Source organism: Onychostoma macrolepis, chromosome 16 (genome assembly GCF_012432095.1).
Source record: "Onychostoma macrolepis isolate SWU-2019 chromosome 16, ASM1243209v1, whole genome shotgun sequence".
Lineage (NCBI taxonomy): Eukaryota > Metazoa > Chordata > Actinopteri > Cypriniformes > Cyprinidae > Onychostoma > Onychostoma macrolepis.
In genome coordinates this window covers 29,599,193-29,620,918 of record NC_081170.1, presented here as the reverse complement: position 1 = coordinate 29,620,918, position 21,726 = coordinate 29,599,193, and the positions used below count along the sequence as shown (strand labels likewise).

Sequence of the window (21,726 nt, the reverse complement as noted above, 5' to 3'; positions counted from 1 at the left end):
AAGCAAGTAACAATAAGTTATTGGAAAAGAGTAAAGTTTATGTATTCCACAAGCTTAAATCACAGTTAATCAGATAACATAACATTTATTTAATTAATTAATTCACGTCAACTGAACATGACTGTCACGTGTCTACCAGTCTGAAGTTCCTGTCTGTCATTATTTGGTTTGGTTCTGTTTCTCATTAGTGATTGTCTATTCATTGTCCCCACCTGAGTTTCATCATCTTGTTTGCTCTTTTGTTCCTGTCTGTTTATAAGCCCTCTGTCCTCCCTCATTATTTTGTCCGATCTTAATGTAATTAAATGGGAAAGTGGGTTGATGCTGTTTCGTTCTCCTGTCTTTCATTTATATTTTCTTTACAACCACGCACCCGTGACAATGACAGAGTTAAGTTGAAAGAAATGTTAACTTTTACGTTGGATTTATGTGATTAAATTGGATGGAAAATTGACATGTAATTTAAATACATAAGTTTTAAGTTTTGGGGTTACATTTTTTTTTTTTGAGTTCATGCTCTCGTGATTGGTGGTTTGAAAAATGCATTATTTTTCACATAATTTACATTATTACAATACCTTTCTCCCCAGCCTGACACAAACGGCTCGATTAGTTCTGGGTTTGATGAAGGCCCGCCTTCCGAAAAACTAAATGCGTTGTGATTGGTTAGCTGTCCCAGTGCGTTGTGATTGGCAAACAGCTTAGACGGTGTTTCAGTACTGCCCCGCCCTTGCCAAAGCAGCAAGTTCCAGATGGCGTCATTACTGCCATATCAATTAGAGCCAGATTTAGACCCCGAGAATATTGAACAAGAGGGTCACGCAGAACCTTTGCACGCACGGATATTGCAAGACATATTAGAGTGGTAACGTTATTGTTATTGTTTTTTTGTTTTTTTTTGCTAAATCACGTTTTAGATAGGATGTCAACAACCGCAAAGTGCAACGGTAATATGTATTATGCTTATTGTTCTTTAATTCTAACATTATAACATGAATTGCAGTGAAACTGTTATACAGTTGAATTTATTTATACCATAGTCCAGTGTTTCCCAGAGACACTATTTGTGGCGACATATATATATGCAAATTCATTCTCTGCCAGCAGGAGGCGCTGTTGGAGTGGTAGAGATAGAGGTTTCCCCGGTAACGCTGTACACAAAGCAGCAGCTCATAAAACGCTGCTTTATCAGACATTACATGCAAGATGAAATGAAAATGACATCCACATTTTACTGAAGACAGTCGGTTTCCTTTGTGAGGTCAAGTCCTAACTTATCTGATATGCGATTTCCTGACCAACCCTCTAACAGGACCGTTAAGAAAAGATCAGATAAAATAGAAATTGATTTTGACGATTTTTTAGTTCAAGGGATACAACGAAACTGGAGTAGGGAGGTCAAGAAACAGGAGAAGAAGGAACGTCGCAGACGGGCTCAGGAGAGAGTGAGAAGACCAGAAGATCATCTTCAAGATGAAGGCAATTTTGAGATTGATGAGAAAGCAAGAATCAACGAATAAGAGAATAATGAAATTGATAAGAGAGATGATTGAATTATGTGATTTTTCAGCTGAATTACAAAAGTTAACAAATGATTTAGAGACAGTGAAACTCCAGACTCCTGTTATAAAAATATAAGTGTTGAAAGCTGTGCAAAAGTATATCCTATGTTGAAATTGTAGACAATGATAACTTTGTAGGTCTAACTGCTATATGGTTGCTTTGCTTATTTTGTAACATAACGGTTAAAAACAAAAGGATGCATTTTGCATTTCGATGCAAGGTGGAACTTCTAGCTAACTGGGGCATAAGATGCTCTTAACACCTGCTAGAGGTGTTATATTGTGGTTTAGACATATAGGTTGCTTATGTTTTAAAAAGGTGTTACAATTTTTTCCTATAGTTTAAAATAGAACCAGACACGCTTGCTATCTAGAGATGTTGTAATTTTTCCTTTTGAACTTTTGACATTAACTTGTGCAGACTCCGACACAAAAGGTCATGCTTCCTGCCTGAGAGAGGGGAGGCAGTCACAAGCAGTGACAGAGATAGAATAGTTATGGGAGGTTTTAATGAGATCAATGCAAATGATATGCAAGAACTATATAAATGCTTGTTAGACTATTTGTCAAGGCCGACATTTCGTGGTGAAGACTACTCGCTGTTATTTTTGTTATTTGCTTATGAGTTATTTGTTTTTAATAAAACGAAACCAATGCTTTGGTGATTCGTTAACTTTTTAAACAAGTCTCTGAGTGATTAATTAATAATAACTTGTTATCTGAACCTGAATACAACCTCATCGAGCCTCAAGTGGTCCGGACTTGACTGAGCCAGGACGGTCACTGGCTGGAAAGCATCCAGAACTTCTAACAACATCCATCCAGATAAGAGGTAATTATGCATTCGCTATTTACAGGGTACTTATGGATGATGAAGATGTGAATTATGAATTTTTGGACCTTTAAACCGGTATAGAAACACAACACCTTCTGAAATACAGTGATATAAAAACGCCCGCACCGTGTTTCGATTTTGAAACGTGCAGTGCTCATGTTTATTCAATGAAGTCAAAGCCTTTTGGAAAATCTATTTGTGGTGGTCAGTTTTGATATTGTGGCATGTATCATAAATCAATATATGGGAAACACTTTCTAAGTTTCATAATTGAAGTGTAAATTCTGCAGATTACATCATTGTCCAGTATTGTACTGTCAACAATTAATAAAAACGTTTTCATAATTGTAACATACATATTTACATAATTATTCAGGTGTATGTGTAATAACTTGCGAAAACTTGAAGCTACAGCAGCACTTCTTCTTCTTTGTCGTCTTGTCTGATGCACTCAACCAAGCGTTCTATGGTTCTAACCACAAGCTCGCCCGCCCCCCAACCCCCAACCCTTCGAATTTCCGTAGGCGGTAATTATTTTAATGGTATTCTAATGGACCGCTTTGTGATGTCACAAATACCGGAAATCAACTTTGTAGTCCAAACGAGCCATTCGTTGTAGTTCTTGAAAAGGGATTTTTTTAAAACAAAATATCTCCCTTTGGAGTGGACTTTGAGATTTGTAACTTTGTAGATCTTTTTTAATGACAAACATACACACTACACACTGACTAAAATTCAAAAAGTGAAAAAGCATAATAGGACCCCTTTAAGTAAATGTTTTTAATGATGTTCCTTAATGCTATTTTAGAAAACTCCACCTTCTTTGACTTGTGATTTTTTTTTTTTTCCCAGTTCGTTTCTCATTCAACAGAGGTTAGGCAGGAGAACAACATGTCCAAGTCACTAGCAACATAAATACATTGTGTCGAATAGCTGAGCTGCCACAAATATATCCGCACCTGTACTATTACTCGGACAGACTTTAAAGATTCAGAGAAAGCATTTAATTTGAACATCATGTCACAGGGTCTCTCTCTCTCTCTGTAGCGTATGCGCCCCGATGCGTTCTCAGGTACCAAAATTTGGCACCGATTGATTTAACGCAATTCAGCCGGTACCCTTAAAAGTACCGAGTTCGGTACCCAACCCTACCTATAGCCCTTGTTAATCACTAGCAGCTTTTCCACTGTTGGGCCAGTGCGAGCCAGTGCTTTCAACAGGCCGGGTGGGGCTAATAGACTCGGACCTGTAGCACCAAGCCCAAAATCACTACAGCGCTTCACTAAAAGACATTGCAACGAAGCTTGATGTTGACGACCTGAAGTTATGCAAAAAGCAACGTAGAGAAACATCAGATGCAAGTTTTCCAAAGCCATGAAAAGAATGAAAGGAAAAAGTAAAGATATAAGTTAGCAAGTACCAAATATATGTTTCGAATAAATGTTACATCATACTGCTGCTGCTGTTGTTGTTCTTTCAATTAGCTAATTTAGTATACAAGGTATACAATAAATGAAATGCCAAAAGAACATACAATAATAAACCTTTGTTTTTATCAAATCATGACACCATATAAAATATAAAAAGTATAAAATATATTTAAAAAATATTAAAGATAGCAGAGTCCACACAGGTATAATGATAAAGATAGCAGAAAATATAAAACATTTAACCAGTTTAATAAAATAAATTGACACTAATAAAGTAACAAACTTTAGTAAAAAAAAGGTTTGTGTTATTGAGATGACTCAGACTATGTTTTTCTAAAGTTTTCAGACTATGAGCCACTCACACTTAAAGGACTGATTATGGAAATGGAATGGTTCTTTTGTATTGCAAATATGATACTTGACTCTGAACTGCTGCTAATCATTATTCTTTTGTCTATAATATTCTGCCTAAATAATATTCTGCAGCGCAGGGGTGTTGGAATGTTTGCAAACAGTATACCGTTGCTCAGCCTTTTTTAACTTCTTTTTGCCCTCAAACGAAGAACGAAAACGAACTTTTAAGGGTACCGGACTGAATTGCGTTAAATCAATCGGTGCCAAATTTTGGTACCTGAGAACATAAAACATACGCTAGAGAGAGAGACCCTGTGACGTGATGTTCAAACTCATTCAAACACAACACACAGCAGAAATGTTCTGAAGTGTGGTTACATTTCTAGGGCCATATGGTTTCTGCGAAAACGCAGGCGGGATTGCGGAGTCCATTCATAAAAACGTAAATTTGCTCTATAGCACGGAATGCCACGGAATTCTTCCATTTTTGGACGTATAGCCTAAATCAGCCTAGGTCTGCCACTTAATTTGAATCGCGATATGAACTTGTGCGATAGAGTATTATTTAAATCAATGATCACATAAGGTCCCTAAAGGCCCGTTCACACCAAGAACGATAACTATAACTAACTATACTAGCATCCACACTAGTGGACCATATCGTCTGTTTATTCTAAGCACATGCTTGTCTGCTCCATTAAATTCTCAAGCTCATTATAGCAAGATTGATTCTGATTCAATGTTTTATCGTACATGAGCTGGATAAAATTGTTCTGAATGTGATTCCAATGATATCGTTACTCTGTGCCTTTATCGTTATACCTGTGGTGTGGACTCTGCTATCTTTAATACTGAGAACGAACACTTCTCAAGATTATCATATATTAAGGGAATATAATGTATATTCTCCATTAGCTAAAGAAATCAAAGGCATAATGTAGAAATATTGGTACATTGTTAATAATCCTATTTTGCAAATAATTTTTGCTAAACCACCTTGGGTAGTCTATAAGAGACCTCCAAATTTAGGCAATATGCTGGCAAGGATGGATTTATTTGTTCCTCAGCCAACACATTTTTTGAGTAATATACGTTCTGATAACTACTAGTATTGAGGTTGTCAACAAGGAAATTTTACTTATAAAACACAAACTTTTAAGCATCCCTGTATGGGGAAAAATGTTTAAGATTTTCTCTTGTAAGACCATTAATGTCATTTATATGTTGTGCTGCCTATGTGGACTCTGTTACACAGGAAAAACTAGCAGACAGCTCAGAATGCATATTGTCGAACATCAAAGTGCTATTAGGTTTCATGACCCTAGAAGTCCAGTAGCACAACATTTTGTTAAATTTAAACATACAGTTTCCACACTGCAATATACTGGCACTGAAGCAGTTAAATTACCTCATAGTGATATCAACAATTAGCTTTTAAAACATGAAGCCTATTCGATTTGGTTGTTGACGTGACATGGCGTTGATTGTCACTAGGGATGCGCGGTATGCCGGTACTGGAAAAATACCGGTATATATTATATCTCAAACGGTATATCATCATAATTTTGCTCAATTCGTTATTTCATACACTGCTGTTGCGAAGTGCACCTGTAGGTGGCAGTGCTTCCCAAATTGCTGCCCAACTGGTAAATGTGAAAACAGAACAACGCGATGAATCAAACTAATCAAAAATAATTGTAATTCGTACAATTATTACTTTGACTGTTAGAATAACACTTTACAATAAAGCAACATTTGTAGCATTAATTGCGTTACTTCAGTTGTATTTTTTTTTTTTCTTCAAACTCAGTCAAAATGTAACCTATGTTCCCGGTAGGTTTTTTGTTACATTTTGAGACATTTTGTTTGCACTGAAAAGATTTGAATATATTTTCATTGTATTACTTCAGTTGTATATTTTTTTCTCCAACATCAAAATGTAACCCATGTTCCCTGTAGGTTTTTTGTTACAGTTTGATACAAAGGTATTAAGATATGAATCTGTTTTTATTATTTTAATAAAATTGTTTAATTCAATTATCTTTTGATGCTGGTTATTTGTCACCTATGGTATCGATTTAGTATTGATACCGAGGTATTACATTCTGATATCGTACCGAAGCCAAAATTATGGTATCGAGGTATTGTCACACAAGATAAAAATGAATATAATTAGTATTGCCATTATTTAAAATGCAGTAAATGGTTAAACATTTCTTTGTCCTACATGGACCGGTTGTTATAAAAGCTGAGGTGTTATTTGATTTTTTATTTATTTTTTTTTTTTTTTAACCAAATCTCAAAATTGTCCTATGGTGTGACTGTCTCAAGCATGGTTCAATAAATTACAACTAAAAAGAAAACCATAAAAATGTTAATAAACACCTCAGGCATAATTTTAGAAGTGTTTATTTTAGTTAATGGCAATAATTTTTTATCCATATATTTTTAAAAGCGTAGGAAGTTGATACATTTTGTCACAGAAAACCATGTCCTCTGGTGTGACACCATATCCTGATTTTAAATCGGCCAATTCCACAGACAACTTTAATTAGTTGAAGGACCCTATTCAAGGTCATGTTACTGAAGCCCCCATGAAGCCCATGACATGTGCACATGATAAAATTTTGTCTCAGAATTGTTCAAATATAAAAAAATTTGGAACTACTTTGAAGGGCACCTATTATGTCCCTTTTTTGGTCTTGGGTGTCCCCAGAATGTGTCTGTGAAGTTTCAGCTCAAAATACACCACAGATCATTTATTATATAATCTGGAAAATGTAATTTCTCGTGTCTTAAAAAAATAGCTGTTTTGGCGTGTATCACTTTAAATGCAAATGAGCTGCATGTTCCCGCCCCATCTTCAGAAGAGGACATAACGTACCTCTCTGCTCTGTCGGTAGAAGCAACAGCGTGGGGCAAACTAATCTCATCAGCTTTGGCGCTGATTAATTAAAATAGTTCGATAATGTATGCACACAAATATGGTTAAAACGTTAGCTAAGCACTATAACGACATGACATTCACAAAGCAGTCTGGAGTTGAAATCAGTATCAACAAACTCCATCTTTCCACTGCAGAGGAAACACTGAAGCTGCATCGAAAGTGCCATTTAGATGTATTTACTGTTTAATGAAGATATGAGGTTCCATAAATGCATTTACACAGTAAAATTGCAAATGCATAAATAATGTTATAAGATTAAATGTTTCACTTTTTTAACATATAAATATAAAGTGTTGGAAAAATGCAATGATACTTTTAAATATGAAACCACCAGTAGATGGCAGCAAATCACTGTCTTAATGAGCGAGTCATTGATTCAACCAATTCGTTCAAACGGCTAATTCATTCAATAAATAAAGCTAGCGACTGGCTGTTTCTCAATATGCGTTTTTCAGCGATCTTGCGTCTTTGTGTTCTCGCTCTACGTCATCATTAACCATCGAAGTTCAGCCCCAATTCTCAAGAACGCAAGAACAGATGACGCATGAAAATGCGTTCATGATATCAAGGATGCATTGAGTGCAAACTTCAGAGAATCGAGCCATTAGAAATCCCAGAAGGCTCGGCAGGCGGCCGGTGTACGGAAGCCTGTAAGCTTTAAACTCGCTCTCGCAAATACTTGACGGCTCTTGAAAGTAAACATTTATCGTTTTGTTTTGCTTAATTTTACTAAAGATATAAGACCCAGAGAAAGTCTGCAGTATTTTTTTTATAGGCATATTAAAATGAATCTTAACATAGTCATAGTTAAACATATACGCTGTAAAATAAAACGATTTACAATTATATGAAAATAATATCTATAATAGAAATGTTTCAATAAGTTATGACATTTGTTTGTAACATTATGTTATATTTATTGTTCATTGGCCGCTGCTTATGCTGTGACTATGCGGTCAATTAAGCAAGAACGCAGCACATCTCAATTCTCATAAGGGTGCGTTCTGTGTTCGAGTCCTTCAGAGTTTGTTCTTCCGAGGAAGCTTGGCAAGACCCGGTCTCCACGAGAACACAAGTCCGTTCTTTGCGTTCCTGCAATTGAGAAACAGCCAATGTCTTTATGAATGGCTCACTGAATCATTGACTCACCCGATTCGTTCAAAAATGCTGAATCATTCAGTAACAACACTGCTGTGTGTTGCTCGGAGATGCACGACTTTTTTGCTGTGGCTTTGCTTAGAACTATTTTGGTTAGCAAAAACGGTCAATAATGCGTCTAAAATGTAAGTTAATATTAACTACTTGTTTATTGTTTATTTTTCCACAAGTCAGATAGACTGCACGAGCCTCGACTGATGCAACCTTGATACTGTCGGTACATTATCCGTCATCAGTCACCGTTTACACTGAAAGTAATAAAATCAGAATCGTTGTTACCAAAGTTTCGGTGCTGCCCTAGTTATTGTTTGTTATTGATGTTTTAATCAGGTTACTTGTCTGGTTGGGCAAGTAAAATTCTCTTTCACTTGCCCCTTCACAAAATCCACTCCTAAGACAAGTGTTAATGTCGAGCCCTGAACGATATCATTTATTGACATGCTTTTTATCCAAATTAACTTAATAACATAGTCGAATGTTTTTGTGACCAGACGTGGTATTATAAATATACTTTCCTTAAAAAAAAAAATACCCAAGATAGCTTGAAGAACACAGATAAACCATGTATTTTGCGCAATTGTATGTTTGTTGTCTCCAAGTTTTATCAGTTAAAATTTCTCTATCTGCGTTTTATTCAGCTACAGCTATAACTGGATACCTTTTTGGGATTTCCTGGAGTGTCGTCAGTGCTAATACTTCTGCTATGCATATGTGGAGTTTCTATGCAAGGGTGCCCTCCAGCTTCCAGTATGAATTAAACAGTCATTCAGCAATGCTCACAACACCCAATTTTGGGTAAAAATAGGAAAGATAATAATTTTCTCTAAATAACAGGATTCCCTGAATTATCGTCATTGATATTGTTATAGCAATAAATACCAGAAATAATTATGATATATTTTTAAGCCCATATCGCCCATCACTACTGGACAGTTGACTCAGAAAGCCATTTCATGGACAGATGTGGGCTATCCTTTCGTTATTTCTACATCAACTACGCAGGTAAAATGTCTGGAGTTGATTCTAAGTGTGCCATTTGCATTTGGAAGCTGTTGCTGTGAATCCACATCATGCAGTCAAAGGAGCTCTCCATGCAGGTGAAACAGACAATTGTTAGGCTTCTAAAACAAAACAAATCCGTCAAAGAGATAGCAGGAACATTTTGAGTGGCCAAATCAACAGTTTGGTACATTCTGAGAAAAAAATAACGCACTAGTGAGCTCAGCAACATAAAAAGACATGGACATCCATGGAGGACAACAGTGGTGGATGATCAGAGGATCCTCTCTATGGTAAAGAAAAACCCTTTCACAACATCCAGCCAAGTGAAGAACACTCTCCAGGAGGTAGGTGTGTCACTATTAGGGGTTCTCCGATCAGGATTTTTGAGGCCGATCACAGAAAGCAGTATCTGCCGATACAATCACAGATACTGATCTTTTTAAAGCCTTCTTTTTATCATGTAGAATTATTTATAGTGATGATCCAATTAAGATTTTTAGACATTTATTCAGGGCCTGAATTTCAGTTTTGAAAATGAATTTCCCTCTTAGGTGACTCTTGTGAGAGGGGATTTTTTAATTTGAGGGGTGGAGGGGGGCATTTTTTGACATTTTTCAAAATTATATATTTGTCTCACCTAAATGTTTGATCATGCACTGCATTTTTGTTTTGACAATCTTGCAATTGTTGCACAATAGCTTACACACAGCACAAGCCCGATTTCGTGAGCTGTATGTGAGGCGGCCTTTTACGCCAGGTTCACAGTGCTTATGCAGTCCATGTGTGGTACGTAAGCGGTGCAGAAGCACCCAATCCAAATCCAAACATTGTTACTTAAAATGCTTTTTCAGCATTGTGATTATTTTTTTACACAGTACAGTAATAGTCTTTTAATAGACGTGTTTCAACGCAATAAATATAAGAAACGCATTATTCAATGCTTTTTACTTTTGCATTTACTTCTAGAATCATACATTAAAGGGATAGTTCACCCAAAAATGAAAATGTGATGTTTATCTGCTTACCCCAAGTGTATCCAAGATGTAGGTGACTTTGTTTCTTCAGTACAACACAAACAAAGATTTTTAACTCAAACCATTGCAGTCTGTCAGTCATATAATGTTAGTCAATGGTACCCATGGCTTTGAGAGAAAAAAAAAAACATACACAGACAAAACAAAATTAAACCCTGCGGCTCGTGGCGATACATTGAAGTCTTTAGACACGAAACGATTGGTCTGTGCAAGAAACTGAACAGTATTTATATAGTTTTTTTACCTCTGATCCGCTACCCGGTCCAACTGTACTGAGCTCCTTCACACAACAGCCGGTGCGTGAGGCGTCTTCTTCTTGCTTTACGGCGGATCGCAGACTTACAAGTGCATTACTGCCACCTATCACCAATGATTTCTGACTGAAAACTACATCACGATGACCTTCAGCCAATGAGAGACAAAGATACAGGGCAGAGGGAAGTTCAGTGAGGAGTTATAGACCATATCAGTATTTTAATATGTACAATTATATCATACAGAAACAAGCACAAACGCTTGACCAGCCGCTACATCAGCATAACAGTTACTGCAAAATTATTATTTACCACTCTTTGCAGAACACAATCCCTGTTCCCTGCATCTCCCTCCTGCATAATATGTTTTTGTAGCTAGAAATCAGCGCACAGACAATTTGCGGGCTATATTTTTTTAATACTTCCAGTCTCGCTCGAGAACAACGGGCTGATGCACGCAGGTTCTCGCGTTATTTCCTTATCACTTCTCGCGTGTGTTTTGTTGTGAAACGTAGTTTGCGGATCAGACAGAGTTGTCGGCGATTCTTCCTATTGTGAAATTAAAAAATAGATTTTTATATATTTGTATTTGCATTTTGAATGTAATATGGTAATTAAATGCACTAAATGGGTTTAGTTTTCACAGTTATTAATATATGCAATTTCAGCAATAAAAATGTAAATTTTTCTAAAAAGGAAACAAATTACTTGTTCATTTTAAGAGACCCGTCTTATTTTCTCTTGTATATTTAGTATTGCTCTTTAATAAAGAAAAAGTTCTTCTTATCAGATTACTCAATTAATCGATAGTATTTCCGGTAGAATACTCGATTACTAAAATATTCGATAGCTACAGCCCTACCATATACTGAGCATTAAAGAGGGCGCTGAATCCGGAGTAAAGCCTAGGGATTTTGTTGCCCAACTCCTCACAGAGGCCCTGTCCTTAGAGAAACCCCCGCACGTGGACCGAGCTCTACATGCCCGTCCTGGAAATGATGAACCACCTCGAGCCTTCATTCTGCGCTTGCATTATGTCCACGAGATGGAAGAAATAATGCAAAAGGCGGCCAGGATGCAGCAGGTTCTCTTCAGGGGCCAAAGAATCAATATCTTTCCGGACCATCCACCTGCTGTGGTAAAGCGACGCTAACTTTTTAAACGCGCAAGGGAGTTGCTGAAAGATAAACCTGGAGTCAAATATGAACTGCAAAACCTTTGCACAACGGCAAAGAGTTCTACTTCACCGATCCAGACATAGCGGTCAAGTTCGCTGAATGCAACTTTGAAATTTCAGGACCAATGTAAAGGATGTCGTCGGACTGAGTCAAGTAAGATCAGAATATGTGACTGGCGAACTTTAATCAGTATTGACTCTTTACATGACTGTTTACATGACTCTTGTTGTTATGTTATATTGAGATGCTCCCCTTGTACTCCTTATTATGGAGCTATGCTGATACGAGTTTTTGGAAGTTTAAGGTTTGGTACTTTTTTGAACGTATTTGTTAGGTTTTATTTGACTTTCTTTTATATCATTTGTTATTATATTTTACTTGTTGTGTAATTCTGTATCGCACCGCATGTTCTAGTTAGTCGGTTAGATGACGTGATTAATGTTTAAGTTTTGGGGAATGTGGGATAAGAGCCTGTTTAAAATACTCCAAGGTACTAAACAAGCAGTGAAGATGATTGGTCTGATTTTTAATCAAGCAAAAAATAACAACTCAAAGTAACAGAAAAGGTCTCAAATTTATCTCATGGAATGTTAAATGATTAAATCATCTGGTTAAGAGAAGCAAGACATTATCACATCTAAAATCTCTCTCCTCAGATATAATCTTTCTGCAGGAAACTCATCTCAAAGTGGACTCTAAAGATAAATTAAAAGGTTGTTGGATAGGACAGATTTACCAATCTAATTTTTCAATTAAATCTAGGGGGGTTGCTATTTTATTTCGAAAAGGGGTTCCATTTAAACAAAATGCTCTGAGAACAGATAGGGAAGTTCGTTACATTATTCTATCTGGTGAGATTTATGGTTTCCCGATTACGTTAATAAATGTGTACGGTCTAAATGATGAACCAGACTTTTTCAGGAAGGTATTTTCTCTTATCCCTAAATTGTCCCAAACAAATCTTGTTATTGGTGGGGACTTTAATTGTGTCCTTGACACATATCTCGACAGATCATCGCTCAAAATTCCTCTGCAATCTAATTCAAGAAATTTCTTGAATGCTTTTGTTAATAATTCTAGTTTGGTAGACATATGGAGACCAATGCACCCAACCGAAAGAGATTATACATTTCACTCACATGTACATAATGTATACACTCGTATTGATTTTTTTTTAGTGGACAGCAATCTTATTTCCAATATCCTAAACTCTAAAATTCACCATATACTGATTTCAGACCACGCCCCAGTTTAATTTGAAGTTGTTTTTGATCAAACATCTTTTACCTGCCCTTTATGGAGGATGGACCCTCAACTAATTGATGACCCCAAGTTAATTGATTTCATGAGTCTGCAATTGGAAATTTTTTTCAATAGCAACAATAAGCCAGAGACATCATCAGGATTGCTCTGGGAAACATTAAAAGCATTTATCAGAGGTTGTGTTATCTCATATCAAGGGTCCCGGAATAAATTATACAAAACAAAATTAACTGGTTTAGGGAAACAAATTCATCAGCTAGACATTGAAAATGCACTAAACCCCTCGTTAGATACTTATAAGAAAATTTTACAGTTAAGGTACGAATAGGGATGCAGCGATTAACCAGTTTTACGATTAACCGCGCTTTAAAACGTCACGGTTAATTAATCGTAAAGGTTCCACTACACCGAGTGTTTCTGTTGCACGGAATGGAACTGTTGAAACTTGCGCAAAACGAAAGCCAAGTTACACTAGCGTTGCACCATCTTAAAATGCTGTGCTTATCAGAGACATGAAGGCTACTAGATTAACTATGACAGAGGAACCAAACAGCGATCCTTTATTTCCACCAGAGAAATGACTGAAGTCGAAAGTGTGGGACCATTTCGGGTACACCAAGTATGACCAGGCGTTATTTAAATAGTGCCGTAAAAATTGCTAAAGAGCGAATACATAAGGGATAATGCACGGCTAGCCAACCTGTTCTCGCTGTGCAATAAACGATTTTAATGCATGACGTGAAGGCAAGGACCACCTGACGCAAAGTTCTTTAGCTCTAACATTCTGCCCACATCAGAGATGAAATAGTGCGGTGAGAGAGAGAGTGAGTGTGTGAATTAGCCTACCTGCATCTGCGCGTCACTTTAAGCAATGAAGATTTGAGTTTAGTTATTTAAAGTCATTTTACCCCCTCTTTGCTGATTAATATAATGTAGCGATCCAGTCTCTATAAACTATTTTATTAATGAAAGTCGCTGGGCAGCGTTGACAACATGTTTCTGTCTTCCTAAATATTTGTGTGGGCAGCTCGATCTCAAACTCACAAACCAAAATAATAATGTAAAATCAGATGAATAAAGATTATTAAAATGAATAAGTATGGATGACAGTTGATTACAATAATAGTTTAGTTTATTCCCCTCATTAGTAACAGTGCCCTCTGTGGGATAAAGTTAATATTAGTTTTATATTTTATCATCATTTTATATTTAGATTTATCATCCCTGTTATAGTATTATTCATAAGTCAATTTATTTTTCACCATCTTTCCAAGTTCTGTACCTCAGGTCCAAAAGAAATGTAGAAAGAATATACAAAATGAAAACACCAAATACATTTGTGATCTATTTCCATTCGTTATTTTCAAAAGGGAAAAACTGACATGGATGTTTACAGAGCAGAGGTCACGTTTTTTAATTCCAATAGGAGAGATGCACTTTTTTTTTTTGAGCTGTATTATTGGTTACTGTGTTATTTCTGTTTCAAAAGGCAGCAATCAATAACACTTTAATATCTAAAGAGTGTTTGTGATTTTATTTTGTGAAATGAATACATGCATAATAATCGTAATAATCGTGTAACCGTGATTATTCCTCAGACTATAATCGTACCAACAAAATCTATAATCGTTGCATCCCTAGGTACAAATACAATAATATAGTCTCTACTAAAATTAATAGAACTTTTCATTTCATTAAACAAATACTTTGAATTTGGAGAGAAGCCCCATAAATTACTAGCCAGACAATTGCGTAAAATAGATAGTGAAAGGACAATTCATAAAATAAAGACCAAAGGTGGGACGCACTGTATCGCATCGAAAGACATAAACCAATGTTTTAAGGAATTTTACTCAAAGTTATACTCCTCAGACACTGATTTGGACCCACAAGTAATGGATACATTTTTACGTTAATGTAATCTCCCCACGCTATCTCCAGAAGATTGGGCATCTCTTAATAAAAATATTTCTTTAAAGGAATTAAAGAACACAATAAATACTTTGAAGAGCGGGAAAACTCCCAGTCTTGACGGGCTGCCAGTCGAACTATATAAAAAAATTCAGTGACATGCTTACTCCATATTTGCTTAAAACTTTTCAGCAAGCGTTAACAACTGGACTACCACCGACTTTTTCTGAGGCTATTATCAAAGTAATTCCTAAAAAAGGTAAAGATCCTGAAGAAGTCGAGGCATGTAGGCCTATCTCCTTTCTCAATGTTGATCAAAAAGTATTATCCAAGACCCTTGCTGAGACTCTGCAAATTAATTAATAAATTGGTTAACACAGATCAGAATGGATTCATTCCAGGAAGAAGCACTATGCATAATATTAGACGTAGGGCTGTTGCGGTTAAGGAATTTCCCTTGCGGTAATTTTTAGTGGCTCAAAAGTATGCAGTATTACCGCATATATAAATATATATATATATATATATATATATATATATATATATATATATATATATATATATATATATGTATATATATATGTGTGTGTGTGTGTGTGTGTGTGTGTGTGTGTGTATATATGTGTTACGATGTAAGGAGGAGGTCATATTCAGAAACTAAATCGTGTTGAAACAGGAAGTGAAGTGAACAGAAGAGAATGAAAAATAATGGTCCACATAACAAAACTTAAACCTGACAATATATATATAACAGTTAGTTCTGATCCTCGAATCTGACTGACAAGATACTTTTTCTGGTGATATTTCACCTGCGTGTTCTAGACGGGCTGTCAGTCAGTGCAGCTTCATTGTTTCGCCTCAAGGTGACGGCAAGAGACTGTCTTTGAGTGAGCCTTTAAACCGTTCATTCAACTACACGTTCAAAAGCGCTGATTCATTCAGAGATTTGTAATGAAACACGCTGTTTAAATCATTTTAACTTTGAGCGCCACTTTTAAAGGCTCAGCTGACCAGCGGAGCGTCGATGCTAAAACAGATTTTGCTTTCCTTGGACATGACAACCTGTTTTCACATATGACTTGGCCTGAAGGACAGACGCAAGTAATCGCACGCGATCAGTCGCTCTCTCTCTCATTCGCTGTCTGTTTAGGCTTGTTAAGTGCAAATTTACTGAGCCTCTGTGCAAATCAGCATGATACACATTGTTATCATTACTAATATTCAGTACACATGCACGAAGTGTAAAACAAGAAGGGCGTAACCTTACGAAAAAGAAAACACTGAAATATCGCAGTTGCTGCGGTTGTTGCATTCCTCTGCGGTTATGCTCGTCAATAGCGCGGTACTGCGATATTGCGGTTATCACGACAGCCCTAATTAGACGACGATTTAATATAATTTATCACCCTAAGGCAACCCGAGACAATTTGATTGTGATCTCATTGGATGCCGAAAAGGCGTTCGACCAAGTGGAGTGGCGTTACTTGTTCGCTGTCCTTGAGAAATTTGATATGGGAGCATTTTGAAATGTCATGCCAAATATTGGCTCATTTTGGATTTCATGAGAGCTACACATTCCAAAAAAGTTGGGACAGGTAGCAATAAGAGGCCGGAAAAGTTAAATGTACATATAAGGAACAGCCGTAGGACCAATTTGCAACTTATTAGGTCAATTGGCAACATGATTGGGTATAAAAAGAGCCTCTCAGAGTGGCAGTGTCTCTCAGAAGTCAAGATGGGAAGAGGATCACCAATTCCCCCAATGCTGCAGCGAAAAATAGTGGAGCAATATCATAAAGGAGTTTCTCAGAGAAAAATTGCAAAGAGTTTGAAGTTATCATCATCTACAGTGCATGATATCTTTCAAAGATTCAGAGAATCTGGAACAATCTCTGTGCGTAAGGGTCAAGGCCGGAAAACCATACTGGATGCCCATGATCTTCGGGCCCTTAGATGGCACTGCATCACATACAGGAATGCTACTGTAATGGAAATCACAACATGGGCTCAGGAATACTTCCAGAAAACATTGTCGGTGAACACAATCCACAGTGCCATTCGCCGTTGCCGGCTAAAACTCTATAGGTCAAAAAAGAAGCCATATATAAACATGATCCAGAAGCGCAGACGTTTTCTCTGGGCCAAGGCTAATTTAAAATGGACTGTGGCAAAATGGAAAACTGTTCTGTGGTCAGACGAATCAAAATTTTAAGTTCTTTTTGGAAAACTGGGATGCCATGTCATCCAGACTAAAGAGGACATGGACAACCCAAGTTGTTATCAGTGCTCAGTTCAGAAGCCTGCATCTCTGATGGTATGGGGTTGCATGAGTGCGTGTGGCATGGGCAGCTTACACATCTGGAAAGGCACCATCAATGCTGAAAGGTATATCCAAGTTATAGAACAACATATGCTCCCATCCAGACGTCGTCTCTTTCAGGGAAGACCTTGCATTTTCCAACATGACAATGCCAGACCACATACTGCATCAATTACAACATCATGGCTGCGTAGAAGAAGGATCCAGGTACTGAAATGGCCAGCCTGCAGTCCAGATCTTTCACCCATAGAAAACATTTGGCGCATCATAAAGAGGAAGATGCGACAAAGAAGACCTAAGACAGTTGAGCAACTAGAAGCCTGTATTAGACAACAATGGGACAACATTCCTATTCCTAAACTTGAGCAACTTGTCTCCTCAGTCCCCAGACATTTGCAGACTGTTATAAAAAGAAGAGGGGATGCCACACAGTGGTAAACATGGCCTTGTCCCAACTTTTTTGAGATGTGTTGATGCCATGAAATTTAAAATCAACTTATTTTCCCTTAAAATTATACATTTTCTCAGTTTAAACATTTGATATATGTCATCTATGTTGTATTCTGAATAAAATATTGAAATTTGAAACTTCCACAAACAAACAGCATATCAGACGTGAAGCGCTGCAGCTAATTAACTGAAGTCTCGCACAGACACAAGTCTTCTTTCCAAGAAAACTGAATTTTAAAGGGGTCATATAATGATACATGCACTTTTACAAGTTGATTGTACTGAAATGTGTGTTAGCAGTGCCTGTACACAACCATCATAAAATGATAAAAATCCATCCAGTGTTTTTTTTTTAATCTCGTTATTTGTTTTACCCTGTCTCAAATCAAGCCGTTCGACCGTGTGACGTCACACGGTCGGACGCCCCTCCCACGATGGTTGATTGACAGCAGTGTTTCAACACAGACCCGCCCTTGCTCGTGAGCGAGCTGTCAATCATAGTCCGCGCGTCATTGTTGATATACGCTGGAGCTGTCTATGAGCAGAATGGCGTCTAAGCGATTGTGGTGTTCTGTTCTCGGGTGCAATAATGAACAGAGCAGTCATTTTGATGTTCCTAAGTCCGAACCGCTGAAGACACATGGCTGAGTTTCGCTTTTGAAGGGAATATTCCCCACAAGCAACGTCAATGTTTTCATGTTTGCGCGAATCATTTTTCACCAGACTGCTTTATAAATGAAGGTCAGTATAAAGCTGGTTTTGCTAAGAAGCTGCTCCTGAAAAAACCAACTATTCGTGTTCCTGCTGAACCTCCAGAAGAAGTGAGTGTAACGTTTAATTAACCTTTATATTAATCTTTATATTAATCTTTGCAAATCGCTAGCACGCTTCACGATGTATGTGGCTAATGTTTACATTCAGGGTACATGCATGTTTTCTATTTACGACGTTCTCAATATAATTAATAATCCCACGTTTATAATGAACAAAAGCGTTACGGTTGCACAGTATCCTCAGAGACTCCGCTGCCATTCTTCAAAATATACCCTCAACTGTTGTCAAGGCAACACTCCACGTGTGTTGTGTCAAAACGCCCCACAGAACAGAGGCGGGCGAGCAAAGCTCACTAGCATTTAAAACACACGCACTAAAACGGTGTGCTGAACAGAGAGCTGTTTTGACCAGGTAAAATGAGTGTTTTCTTACAATACTAATGAGAATTTTTAATTAAAGTATATTACAAACTTTCAATTTAGACCCTAAAGAATCATATTAGCTTGTACAAAAATGGCATTATATGACCCCTTTAAACCAGAATATATTGAATATATTGAAATAAATTAGGTTAAATATTTCAAGAGGGTTACCAACGGGTATGTTTAGGGAGTTTAAGAGTTGGTTAGGACAATAATTAAGTGTATAAAATTAAATAACTACATAATTCCTTAAAAATAATAATATACAGAATTGAATAGCAACTGCCATAAAACAGTATGAGCCACTAATATTTAGTCATTTAGCAGACAAGCTAAAGCAATCAAAACCAACAAAAGAGCAACGATATCTCAACGAAGTCTCATTTAGCCTAACGCAGTACATGTAGCAAGAGATTTTTTTTTAATTATATAATAAATAAAAAGAAAACATAGAATAGAAAAAGAATAGAGCAGGCTGGTGTTAGAGGCCTTTTTTGCTTTTGTTAATTGTATAATAAATAAAAAGAAAACATAGAATACAAAAAAAATTAGAAAAGCTAGAGTGCAAGTCTAAAAGGGACAAGTTTTTTTTTTTTTTTTAAAGAATAGAATTAGAATAGAGAGAGGTATGACATTCTTCATTCTCTCTTACATTATTTTTGGCTCATTAAAAATTAATCTTGCTGCCGCCTTCTGGATTAATTATAAAGGTTTGATAACACAAGCACAAGCATTGTCCGATCGGCTCCAGCCGACTGCAGACGCAGGTTTACAAGCCACTTTTTCCTGTGTTTTTCAGGCAATTTCTTGACTTTTCCCCCCTTTCACTTCCTGCCCTCCAGCTGCATTTCGCACGTCATCAGAATCACTTGTTTGCAAACAACCTATAAGCCTGTCTAACAGTGCCTGATTACTGGACTAAGTTATCTTTTGCACTAGTACTGTCAAAACACACAAGGTTTACATACAGACTAAGTTGGTCATGTCTAAAATGAAAGTAAACAGTTGAGACAAAAACGGATCCGTGCCTGTATATTAGATGCTTGCGGGTCTTAAAAGGACAGTACTAAACATGCAGCCGACTGACATTAAAGGCATAGATCACCCTAAAATTTAATTTCTGTCATTATTTACTTATTCACATGTTGTCCCAAACCTGTATTAATTTCTTTCTTGTGCTGAACACAAAAGAATATATTTTGAAGAATATCAGTTGCTGGTCCACATTGAATTTGATAGAAGGAAAAAAATACTATGGAAGTCACTGTGGACCAGCAACTGTTTGGTTTTCCACATTCTTTAAAATAGCATTTATGTTCAGCAGAAGCAAGAAACTCATTCAGGTTTAAAACTAATTTTGAGTGAGTAAATTATGGTATAAATATAAAACACTATGACAGAATCGACAGAGAGATTACAGAATTTTTATTCTTTATTGTTAAAACAACAAAACGCAAAGAGAAAAAAAAAAAAAAAAAAACAGTTGTTTTAATAGGATTCAATCTATATAGCATTTTATTTTTATTTGTTCATTCAATTTCTTGAATGCTCCTGCTAAATATGCCTATTGTACCTGAAAATAAAGCACTGTTTGTTTTATTTGTATATTATGTGTATTTGTAATGTGTATCTTTGTTCTAGATAAAACAATGACAAAGATTTTTATCTTCGCCCACTTTTGTCATGAGTCAACCCGTCTGAGTTCCGTCCTCAGTTTTCCCCTGGTGTTTGTCCGATCTTGAGTCTAATAAATGGGAAAGTGAATTGATGCGGTTTTGTTCTCCTGTCTTTCATTTATATTCAGTCTACAACCACGCACCCGTGACAGAAGATCGGACCGTTACCGAAAATGGAAGTCGTCGCCCGCACCAGCCTGCCGCCGCTGATTCCGAGCCGTCTGTGGCTGGTCCCGGCCCGCTGGACAAAGTTCAGGCCGGTTCGGCTGCCAAGCCCGCCGCCGATCGCGGCGAAGGCCCTAAAGCCATGCGCGGCTCTCCCAAGCCCGCCATTCGCGGGGAAATTTCAGCCGCCGTTCGCGGCTCATCCAAGCCCATCGCCAAAGAGTATGAGAAGCTCTTTGCTTCGTGCCTGCGCCACGAAGGCGCCTCCCTACCTCCGCACTTCCAGAGCGCATCCAAGAGTCCGCGCTTCCAGAGCGCCCCCCAGTGCCTGCGCCACGAAGGCGCCCCCTAGAATCTGCGCTGCCAGAGCGCATCCAAGAATCCACGCTTCCAGAGCGCCCCCCCAGTGCCTGCGCCACGAAGGCGCCTCCCTACCTCCGCGCTTCCAGAGCGCATCCAAGAGTCCGCGTTTCAAGAGCTCCCCCCAGTGCCTGCGCCACAAAGGCGCCTCCCTATCTCCGCGCTTCCAGAGCGCCCCCAAGAGTCTCCGCTGGTTACGTCCAGCCCCGTGCTGCCTGAGAGCCCCCAAGAGTCCGCGCTGCCAGAGCGCCTCCGAGAATTTGCGCTGCTCAAGCGCCCCCTAGAACCTGTCCATCCTGAATGCCCACCTGATTCCTTCCAGAGGCGGAAGGGCCTCAAGTTCACCCTTAAAAAATGTTTTGGGAGGGCTATTCCCTGAGAATCCTGCTCCGTCTTGGGTGCCCAAGCTCCCGGACCCGCCATGGTCGCCCTTGTATCCCCTGTATCCCTGTCCGGCACCGGCACCGGCTTCCAGGGCGCCCACCCCCCCTCCCCAGTGGTATTGTTACGGCGCAGGACGCGCCTTCCGGGAGGGGGAGGTACTGTCACGAGTCAACCCGTCTGAGTTCCGTCCTCAGTTTTCCCCTGGTGTTTGTCCGATCTTGAGTTTAATAAATGGGAAAGTGAGTTG

The 21,726-nt window shown here is 37.9% G+C and overlaps 1 protein-coding gene across 3 annotated transcripts in view; it reads right to left on the bottom strand.

Annotated features, from left to right (window-relative positions):
* znf407 (zinc finger protein 407) overlaps positions 1-21,726 on the bottom strand; it is a 113,663-nt gene that overhangs the window by 76,637 nt on the left and 15,300 nt on the right. The window contains exons 1-2 of one of the 3 annotated variants that reach the window (XM_058747897.1): positions 10,567-10,724; positions 10,314-10,430 (exon numbers count right to left, since the gene is read on the bottom strand). The exons of the other annotated variants lie outside the window; for them this stretch is intronic. The gene's annotated coding sequence lies outside the window, so the exon portion shown is untranslated. Of the gene's footprint in view, positions 1-10,313; positions 10,431-10,566; positions 10,725-21,726 lie in introns of those variants that run through there. 3 annotated transcript variants of the gene reach the window in all.